The sequence below is a fragment of the Anas platyrhynchos genome, chromosome 1 (genome assembly GCF_047663525.1).
Source record: "Anas platyrhynchos isolate ZD024472 breed Pekin duck chromosome 1, IASCAAS_PekinDuck_T2T, whole genome shotgun sequence".
NCBI lineage: Eukaryota > Metazoa > Chordata > Aves > Anseriformes > Anatidae > Anas > Anas platyrhynchos.
The window spans coordinates 158,958,100-158,970,000 of NC_092587.1; positions in this window are offsets into that span (position 1 = coordinate 158,958,100).

The window sequence follows — 11,901 nt, forward strand, 5'->3', positions numbered from 1 at the left end:
TTCCTTCCTTCCTTCCTTCCTTCCTTCCTTCCTTCCTTCCTTCATTTTTTTTTCCTTGTAAAAGTACAATTTCATGGTACAGGTGGCTAAGAATAAGCCTTTCATTTCTAATATTTATTTTAGCAACTTATTAACACATAACGTATTTTAACAAGCGTGAGATGTTTCTTCTTGTGAAAGGAAAATAGAGAATTTTTATGCACCTCCTTGCTATCACAGAGCTTTACCTTGAACAGTTCAGATGCGTATATTCAGATTTTTAATGTAACTTCGTCTCCCTCACAAAAAAACAACCAACCAAACAAAAAAAGCCTAGGTATTTCATTGTAATTATTTTTTTTTTCTTTAAATAACTAGTTCATACAAACTATAATAATAATTTATTTATTCTCATAAATATAAGGGTAAATATATACCAAATCTGCAAAATGTCCTCATTCTGCCTATTGAAACTGAATAGTCTTTCAATCATTTCTAGCCAGATGACTTTATGAATTTGCCTACTGAAAAAGTCTAAAATGTGCATTCACTGAGATATTTTCCTCAGAGGCTGGCAAGCATGAAAAATCTGATCTTGTTTGATCATCTGGAAGAACCACTGTACATGGTCTCATAGGGTTAATAAGCACAAGGATTTTTTAAGATAAAGATGATATTTTTACATTCATTTTTTATGTTGCTTGCTACTTTCCCAACAGCACAGAGTGGCAAGTATTAGCTGTCTACTACATTTCTCACCTCTGAGTGGCCTTTCTTCCCCAGGCTTCTAAAGTGAAGGGCTGGGAATAAAGAACATCAAGGAAAACAAGTGAAGAGGGGGGAAAAATGGCTTTTGAGAATAGTTTCATGAACCATACTATGACTAAATGAATAGTGATGCTGTCCTTGTCCTTCCTTTACTTTCTTGAAGTTTTCTGTTCAGACATCCAACAGTATGCTGGCTTGCTTCTACCTTATTCTCTTCTTCTTTAAATTCCTGCTATGGTAAAATCCATTGCTCTCCTGCAGATATGCGACTCCAGGCTGTGTGTGTATAAATGCAGTAAGTGAAAAAGGCAGACAATGTGAATTAATTATTCCCTTCCTCCCCCACCAAAAAAAAAATAATAATAATTAAAACAAAAAAAATAAAAAATAATAAAAAAAAAACCTTTGGCAACAATATATCAAGATCAAACTTTGATAAAAACTGACAGCTGACAGCTGAGAAAACATTTTACTTTTTTTTTCTTTTTTTTTTTTTTAATTTTATTAACCACACTTCAGACTGTGAATCTGTTACAAGAAGATTGTTCTTTATTACAAGAGAAAACTAAAGTGTAAAGGTTCATTGTTTGGTTGAATAGAAAAAAATATATACTTTCCTTATCTATTAAAGACTGTTACACTTTAGATGAAAACAATAGATACAGATAACACTTACAGATAACACTTATATTTAGTATCTGAAGCATGAATCAAAAAAAAAAAATTGTATTTGAGGACAAAATAATACAAGTATAAATAGTTAGTAATAACAGGTTTGCCATATAATAGTTAAGAAAAATGAGAATAAGTGTGGAGGAATGGTTAAGTGAGGCAGGACATGTGGATGTTGAGCAGTTGGGAGACAATGGGCTGGTGAAGCACCGTACTCAACTCACATGAGCCTTGGCACATACACAGCTGGCTGAGAGCCAATCAGGCTCAAGGACACGATGCCCTTGGGCGATCAGGGAAAGTCCCTAAGGCGGGACAGGTAGCCAAAGAAGGAGGATCAGACTGAAAAGCCCGGGAAGTGTTAACCAATCCTGAGCTTAGTTTCTGCAATATGTATGAGTTGATTATGTTCAAACTAGATAAAAGGCGACTGAGCTATCCATTAAAGTTGAAGTTCGCTGTTCACTCATATTGAGCGTCTGTGTCTTCCTTCCGTCGGCAACAAATAAGTGGCTTTGATAGCTCATTCCAAAGTTTGCCTTGTCCTACTGGCTACTGACTGCAGCTGACACATCACACATTAGTTTCAGTAATCCCCTACACTACAGCCATTTGACTTAATCATTTTTTGGTAATTCCAGATGGAGTATGTGACTGATCAGAATGGGCTGTCACAGAACACTTTAGAAATCAGACTTTTCCAGCCTTGCCTAACAGCACAACTTTATTTAATGCTCTTTTTTTTTTAGTGATTTCTACTTGTCCTTAAGCGAAATGTGTACAGCCATTCCAGTCACTCTTTGTGTTCAGTTCATGCTGTGCTCTTTAAAAGATATACATAGGCATTTAGGGGTCTAAAAAACCAGTTCCATATGTATATATATATATATGCACATATACATATACACATATATATACTCTTATAAAATGGGTAAAAAAAAATAATTGGTAGATGAACCAACTTTCAGAGATGTAAATTACTGATTTTGTGAAGGGAAGAAATTACATAATTTCCATGACTTCTCTTTCAGTATAGTGAAAATGTTGTCCACTATCAAGAAAGAGAAAGGTGGCAGCCACCAAAGAGTTTTCATTGTTTAAGTTTACAGATTAGTGTGTGGTTGTACCTTTATTGCTTCCATCACATATCATACCATTGCAGACCCTTACGAATGATTCAAGTGGGTCAGAATTTGTACGATGATAGCATTTAAGGGAACTGATTTTAGGCCCCCAAAAAATCAGTTCCATATATATATATACTCTTCTGGATTTCGGTTGTGTTTCACTAAGCATACAGTTTCACAAGTACTTTAATGAACAAAAAAAATCTTCAATATCCAACCACTAATTTATCATTACATAAGGCAGATCACATTTCAACACAATTGTAATATTTAGATTTAATATTTTTCTGCTTGCATAGATTAAGTTATAATGCCATGCTTCCATAGATTAAGTTATAAAGGTGGAATATTAGATTTGTGAAAATCTCTTTTAGTCTGATTTCCATTAGCTTAAGGTAATTAGGTTGATGTGATTATTCTGATCCTTTCTGGATAGACACAGAATCACAGAACCTTCTAGGTTGGAAGATACCTCCAAAATCACTTAGCCCAACCTCTGACCTAACACTAACAAGTCATCCACTAAACCATATCACTATGTTCAATATCTAAACATCTTTTAAAGACCTCCAGGGATGGTGACTCCACCACTTCCCTGGGCAGTCCATTCCAATGCCTCACAACCCTTTCAGTAAAGAAATTTTTTCTCATATCCAAACTAAATCTCCCCTGGTGCAACTTAAGCCCATTCCACCTCATCCTGTCAACAGGCACATGGGAGAACAGACCAACCCCTACCTCGCTACAGCCTCCTTTAAGGTACCTTTAGAGAGCAGTAAGGTTGCCCCTGAGCCTCCTTTTCTCCAGGCTGAACAATCCCAGCTCTCTCAGCCGCTCCTCGTAAGACAGACCCCTCACCAGCTTTGTTGCCCTTCTCTGGACTCACTCAAGCACCTCCATGTCCTTCTTGTAGCGAGGGGTCCAAAACTGAACATAGTACTCGAGGTGTGACCTCACCAGAGATGAGTACAGGGGACGATCACCTCCCTAGCCCTGCTGGCCACACTGTTTCTTATGCAAGCCAGGATGCCGTTGGCCTTCTTGGCCACCTGAGAACACTGCTAGCTCATATTCAGCTGACTATCAACCAATACTCCCAGGTCCTTCTCTGCCTGGCAGCTTTCCAATCACTCATCTCCCAGCCTGTAGCTCTGCTTGGGGTTGTTGTGCCCCAGGTGCAGCACCCAGCACTTAGCCTTGTTGAACTTCATGCAGTTGACCTCAGCCCATCAGTCCAGCCTATCCAGATCCTCCTGCAGAGCCTTCCTATCTTTAAGCGGATCGACACACGCACCTAACTTGGTGTCATCTGCAAAGTTACTGAGGGTGCATTCGATTCCCTCATCCAGATCATCGATAAAGATATCAAAGAGGACTGACGCCAGTACTGAGCCCTGGGGAATGCCACTAGTGACTGGCCTCTAGCCGGATTTGACTCCATTCACCACAACTCTTTGGGCCCGGCTATCTAGCCAGTTTTAAACCCAGCAAAGACTGTACCTGCCCAAACCATGAGCACCCAGTTTCTTGAAGAGAATGTTGTGGGAAATGGTGTCAAAAGCCTTACTGAAATCAAGGTAGACCACATGCACAGCCTTTCCCTCATCCACCCAGCGCGTCACTTTGTCATAGAAGGAGATTAAGTTCATCAAGCAGGACCTGCTTTTCATAAACTCATGCTGACTGGGACTGATTGCCTGGTTGCCCTACAAGTGCTGCGTGATGACCCTCAAGATAATCTGCTCCATGAGCTTCCCGGGCACTGAGGTCAAACTGACAGGCCTATAGTTCCCCGGGTCTACCTTCTGGCCCTTCTTGTAGATGTGCATAATATTTGCCAGCTGCCAGTCGATTGGGACCTCCCCTGATAGCCAGAACTGCTGCACTGATAGCCAGGACAAACTACAACATAAAACTACACAAGGAGCTGATCCAATAAGGACTGAAGAAATCACATTCAAAAGTGATAGCTTTTTTTTGTTTGCTTGCTTGTTTGTCTGTTTGTTTTTAAAGTGAGGAACCAGGATAACTTTGAAAGCTCTTTTCAACCCGTGCAATTAGACAAAGGAAACCCTGAGTGCAAAATTCTGTAGTGGAAATGATTTGCTGGAGACAACCAAGTCAGAGAACAGTGAGTGACTTTGATCAAAGCGAGTGCTCCTGAACACGCAAACTGAGGTGGACCCTGGAGGGATTTAGGAAGATGGAACTTTGGAAACTATGAGTTAGTATCTATTTGACAATGAAGCTGACAGTTGCCACAAGGATCAGACAAAGGAGATTGCTTTCATGTTTGTTATTTGCATTTTACCCTCTAAAATGCATTTTAGATATTGAAATATAAATGTATTCTGCTCTCTAATTATCTGTCTTTTAAAGTTTGTAGTAAGAGAGGCATAACCTGATGCATGATATGTCAAGTGTTGCTTAAGTTTGAATGTCATGTTTTGCTTTTTTAAAATATATTTTATTTTGTTTTGTGCAGGTATTTAAAAAGGTGAAGGAATCATTCTATCCTAACAACAGGTATCTGAACATGAGGAAATTTGGAAAGCTACTAGTCCTCATAGTGTGCATATAAAAATGTTCCATACAAATAAGGTGTGTTAATATTATGCTGAATCTTGCAACTTGAAAAGCCATAAAATCAGGAAAGGGTCTTGATTACAATGTGGTAAACCACAGTTGTAGTAATGTGGTGGGAAAAAAAAAAAAAAGTTTAAAAAAAAAAGTGCCAAAGAGAAAAGAAACCAGACTTTATATATATATTCCCTGAAGGGTTAGCATTTTCTTCAGCTTTTATTTAAAATTACTGTTTCTGTTTTGTATATTAAATCCATCCAGAGACTCATCTGAAAAATAACCCTATTTGCAAGGATCAGTCAAATTTAACTTTGACAATTTATCTTTCAAGAAAGGCCTCTAAACAAAATATTTATTTTCCTACTCAGATACTGTTATTATTATTATTATTTTGTATCTACAGGTGTGTCCCTTCAAACTTCTACCCTCCTGTGGAATGTTTCACATAGTTTTACAAATTCTGAGAAAACTTCTTATGAAATGTAGTTGATCAAAACCACATGATTAGTAAATAGTATTAAAAGCAGATGTTTTGGTGAAATTGATTAGGAAATAACAATTAGATCACCTTCAGTAGGGTTCGTGTCACTTAACATAACATCAGTGTGGTTTACTTCTGAAACATAAAATCTTTGAGTCAATATGGGGAAAGAACAATTTTAACATTAGAATGAATTATTTTGGCTATACACATTATGAAAGGCATAGCACCTTAAAGATATTTTTCCTCCTCCAACAAAAACAAATACAAATTTGGCTACTGACCCCAACTGTATAGTATAAATGATCAATGTTATAAATAATCACCCTCTCAAGTTATTTTAACTTTTCTACTGGAAAAAGGTTCTGCATACCTTTTTGGTAAGAGAGTGAATGCAATAGATAAATACTGGGCCAGATTTTATGTGGCTATTTATGTGGATATGCACTTTAAGAATATCTGGATGGGGAATAATTCTTGATTAAATATTCTTAGTTGCCTTCTGAAACAAACTTTTTTTTTTCTTTTTTCTTTTTTCTTTTTTTTGTTCCTTCTTTTTTCCAGATTGTAAGAAAGCTTATTCTAGCAAAAAAGAACAGTATTGTTTCTCCAGCTTTTTCTTCCCTCCACACCTATGTTTCTCCCTATCTGTCTATACTTAGCCTCCTCATAGTTTTATCTCTCTTGGAATTTTTAAGACCATTCACTGAATTAATTCAGCTTTCCAAGGCAGTAGAGACACTAAGTAGCAAAAAAACAAAACAAAACAAACAAACAAACAAACAAACAAACAAACAAACAAAAACTTCCTATTGCTTTAGTGACCTGAATTGGTTAAGGGTAATATCATTTTCCTTTGGATGCTCTCCAATAGTTTTGTGTCATTCTTATGCTGTGGTGCCCCAAAGCACACACAATGTTTGAGGATACTATTGGAGATATATACTATTCCATATAGTATATATCCATGGAGATATATACTATCTCCATACTATTGGAGAATGTCCCAAGGAGGGCTACAAAGATGGTGAAGGGTCTAGAGGGCAAGACATAGTATAGTGTACAATGAATATATATATATATTCATTCATATTCATTCATATTCATATATATATATATATTCATAATATATACAATGAATAGTGTAGAAGTTTTGGTGTATTCAGCCTGGAGAAGAGGAGGCTGAGGGGATGCCTCATGGCGGACTACAGCTTCCTCATAAGGGAAAAGGAAGGGCAGGCACTGTTCTATTCTCTCCGGTGACCAGCAATGCAACATGAGGGAACAGCATGAAGCTGCATTAGGGGAGGTTAAGAGTACATGTTAGGAAAAAGTTCTTCACTGAGAGCGTAGCTTGGCACTGGAACAGGCTCCCCAGGGCAGTGGTCTAATTTTCAATTTAAAAATATTTGAGAAAATAACTTTATCATTTCAAGTTATTCTGCATCCTTTTATTTTTTCTTGAATGTCATCTTAATAGGGTATATTATATATGAACAATCTGAAGAACATTAAACACCAGACCAAAAGCATGAATTAGTGTAGGGCAGAGAAGCAAATTTGCTTTAGTCATGCAAAACAGAAAATGCATCCAAGCATTACATTACTGAGTTATGTGGAAGTATGCTGTCTCCAATTACATTGAATTTTTCAGAGGTAAAAAACAAAGCAAAAGAAAACCAACAAACAAAAACTCAAAACAAACAAAAAATAGAGATTCAGTCACTCTTAAGATATAATATTGATATTAATCAATTGTGTTTAGCAAGTATTTCATTCAACTATATTAGCTATGTTCTAGGAATTAAGAAAGAAAACGTTCTGTATTTCTCAAATTTATTTCCTTCTTACTAATTTTACCAAGTAGCTAACAAGATATTTAAGCTAACATGATGCCACTTAAGTTTTGATAGCTTCATTTTATAATTAGTCATGTTAATAATAAAATTACTAATTTTATAATTTCAGAGATCAAAAAGTATTTGCTGTAATCTCCTGTTGGTGACTTGGAGAAAGATAATAAAGACAGGCAAGAAAAAGAAAATGAACTTTTCATCTATTTAATTTCTGTATTGTTTCACAAATATCTATAAACAATTTATATATTGCTTTGCAAATAACCTTTCTTAAGCACATGAAGTTTCACTAAATATTTTCATTAAAACCTATGTGCACTTGGTATTCCTTTTAACTTCCCAATATGCAAAAAGAACAAGTTTCATTAAATTATATTTTAATTTGGTAAATATTATTTGCTAATTATACATTAATGATTCAGTGTTTATATGTCTATGTTTATATAGTCAGTAAAACTATGTTTAAATCCTTTCCAACCTGATGGTAAATCCTGCAACTGGATTAAAATGCACATATTTTAGAGCAATATCTTTTTAAAATAAATTAATTGGAATTTATTTGCATACTATGCATCAATTTGCTAATTCAAACATTTCGTTTCAATAATTAATTTTCATCATTTATCTTTTAGATATCATTGTTCTGTGATCATATTGTATAGTTATTTCAGAGTTTTAATCCAAATATAATTAAATTTTATGTCACTACAAACACTTGTTCATTGTAGTGTCACATTAGTTTGTTACACTGTAAGATTAAAGAGTCTGACATAGTGATTGCAGTCCCAGAACAGTTGCTTTCATTTATTACTGAAGCATGTAATTGTACCATTTCCCACAACTGGTTTACGTGATAAACCCATTCTGTTCTTTAAGCATCTATACACTCTTAATCTTCATGCCTCTTCCTCTCTTCCAACAAATACATGAACAGTCATATTCAACTTATGGAAAACAACTTGTGGATTATTAACTTATCCTTATTTATTTTTTGAAACATTTATTTACTTGAAATTTTAGGAGTTGATGTTCTAGAAACTACACTTGTTTATAGTCAATCAAAAAGCAAGCCTAACCAAAGGGTTAAGAGAGTATTCATAAAAGTTTTTTAATGTTCTTCAACATATGCAATAAGCTCCGTGGGCCCTAATCTTAAAAAGTACTTGAATGATTTCTTAGTTTGATAAAAATGTATCCCAACTACTTGTGAGAAAGAGTGAAGCCTTTATTTTGCAGAACTAGAAAAACAACAAGAACAAGACAAAAACAATACAACATCAGGTTGTGATCCTATGATAACAATGATAATAGTACATGTGCCTGGAATCGTTAGGTAAATTCAGCAAATGTGCAAAATCATGTCCAAAGTGGAGAAGGAAAAAAAAAAGAAAGAAAGAAAGAAAGAAAAAAGTTACATTGTAATAAATGCAAAGTGAATAAAAAAGAAATATACATATATATATAATCTCTTCATTATTTACTGCTGAAAAACTGGGAACAGATTGGGTCTTCTTTTATAAATGTATATGCAAATTGCCAGTAAAACAAAATGTGTGAAAAGTAGCAAAAGGCATGAACAGCATTTTAGAAATGCAATTAGTGCCATTTGTATGCTTTTTTTTTTTTTCTCTAATATATTAGAGAAAAAATAAGGTATGAAATTGATATTTAGTCATAACTCCCATAACTTCCTCCCTTTCCTCTATCATTACCCTGAATCGCTTTTCTACCAATTTTCTGACAAAGTCACAACATTCACAATAGCAATTAACAGCAATGAAGTTATCAATGCTCCAGCAGGGGGATTGGACTGCATGGTCTTCGAAGATCTCTTCCAATCCCCAACATCCTGTGATTCTGTTAGCATAAAAGTATAAGCACCTAAGCCTTTCCAATAGTCATAAGTATGACAGTATCTGTTAAGTGAAATGAAGACAGGTAAAAAGAATAAAGGAAAGTAGGAAATGTATTCCAAGTGAGAAAGTAAATATGTGAAACAATCAAAATAAATTAAAAAAAAAAAAAGGGAAATGTATAATTATGTGGGATGAAACAGTTTCCTTTCTTTTACCAAGAATGAAATCTGCAAAATCTCAAATATGATGAAATGTATATATCTATCTGAGCAATTCACTTACATTTTCTTTTTGTTTGTTATATATATATATGTATATATATATATAATTTCAAGTTACCTGGGAAAAAATAACATGACTGGAATTTTATCAGCATTTTTATTTTGAAGTTTGAATAAGATGATATTTTAACTATTCCATTTCTGCTGTGTTTTTCTTTGTTTCCTTTGTTATTTTTACTTTTTCTCCTTGTCCATTTTGCCATTTTTCAAATAATTTTTCTTCGAAATTTTCAATGTGTTTCCTGTGTGTTTGTACACCTATGTGCTATCAAAATCCTGTTTAATATATACAGAGTTCTCATCCACTTTTGAAGAACTTCGAAAATTTCTCATCCAATTTGAAGGAATACAGCAATGTCTATGGTTTTCATCTTTCTGAATTCTTATTTACTTATTTCTTAGTTACATACACACATGCCCAACATGTTCTTTCGTGTGTATATATTTCCATACATTTTTGGAGATATATATATATATGGAAGAGATATATATATCTCTTGAAGAACAGACACCCTGGTGACAGGACGAGGGGGAATGGGCTAAAGTTGCGCCAGGGGAGTTTTAGGTTAGATGTTAGGAAGAACTTCTTTACTGAAAGGGTTGTTGGGCACTGGAACAGGCTGCCCAGGGAGGTGGTGGAGTCACCATCCCTGGAAGTCTTCAAAAGACGTTTAGATGTAGAGCTTAGGGATATGGTTTAGTGGGGACTGTTAGTGTTAGGTTAGAGGTTGGACTCGATGATCTTGAGGTCTCTTCCAACCTAGAAAATTCTGTGATTCTGTGATAATGGAAACCAATTTCTGGTTTGGAAACAATATCCGCCTTGAAGAAAAAAAAATAATATATATATATATATATGTATATATGTATATATATGTATATATATATATATATATATATATATATATATATATATACACACACATATATTTTCATGCCCACTGTGGCATGAAAAAAGTAGTGCTTTTGATATTTTTCCTCTTTTACCTTCATTATCTGTAATAACTTTTATATCCATCTATATCTATCTATGAAACTATATACTGTAGTATATAGTATAAAACTATAATTATATATACATAAGTATATATATATTACTTATGTATATACTTAATATATATATTATATTACATATTATATATATCTACATATATAATATGTAATTATATTATATATACTTTTATATAGTGTATATATATAGTATGCATAGCATATATACTATATATACTATGTATACTATATATAATAATATATATAGTATATAGTATAAAACTATAGTATAAAACTATAACTTCTTTATCTATCTATGAAAATATAATTCCCATTTCTCACCATACTCTCAATTTGGTTAAGTGATCTCACTCAAAAAGCCATATGGAAACAAGTTAGTTTGGATACCAAAAATTAAAAAAAAAATATTTAGCACATTTTCTAATTGAATTTGGAAGCAATAGAGTAACAAATTATGTATAACTTGTTATTATTATATTATTTTAAACACAGACATATTATTATAAATACAGACAACAATTATCTAATAATAATTTTATAATTATATTTGCTTATATATTTTTAAATAATAACTCTTTATATAATAATTTTCTCCTTGCTTGCTGCATGGACTGTTTACTTTACTGGGTCACATATACCTCCTTTGTTTTATCTCACTTATTTCACAAATATTTACACCATCCTTATCTCAACTTGGAAAGTTGCAATCGTGTCTTATTGTTGTTGTTGTTTTGTTTCAGTAAGCATCATTGTCATCTTTAAAATATATCAAACTCCTGAATACTTTGGAGCATACATATTTTTATGGAGTTTATTTTCACAGTCTGTATCACTTTTGGAAATATTTGTCTTGCTTTTTTTAGACTCTGACTTCAAATGATCTGAATTGTGACCACTATTGAAAATCTGAAATACCTGCCAAAAATTGGCAACAACACGATTTGTACTACCACATTATGTGGAGCTAACAAGTACATATTTTATTATTTGTTCTGCATTTCTTCATCTGCATGCTGGTTGCACAGCAATTTCTAAGAAGTTAATATATTTCCTCTGAAAATTGTCCATTATTATTTTATTTATTTAAAAAGTAAACAAGGAAAACTTCAGCATTGCTCTGTTTTTTGAAACAAACAAACAAAAATCAAAAAAAAAAAAAAAGAAAGAAATGGAGAATATAATATGTATGCACGTATATTTCAAGATAAAAGCAAAGGTGTAAATCAAATACCAACAGAACTCGTTCACAGGGCTTCTGTTTTGAGACATGCAATTTAAATGAATTCC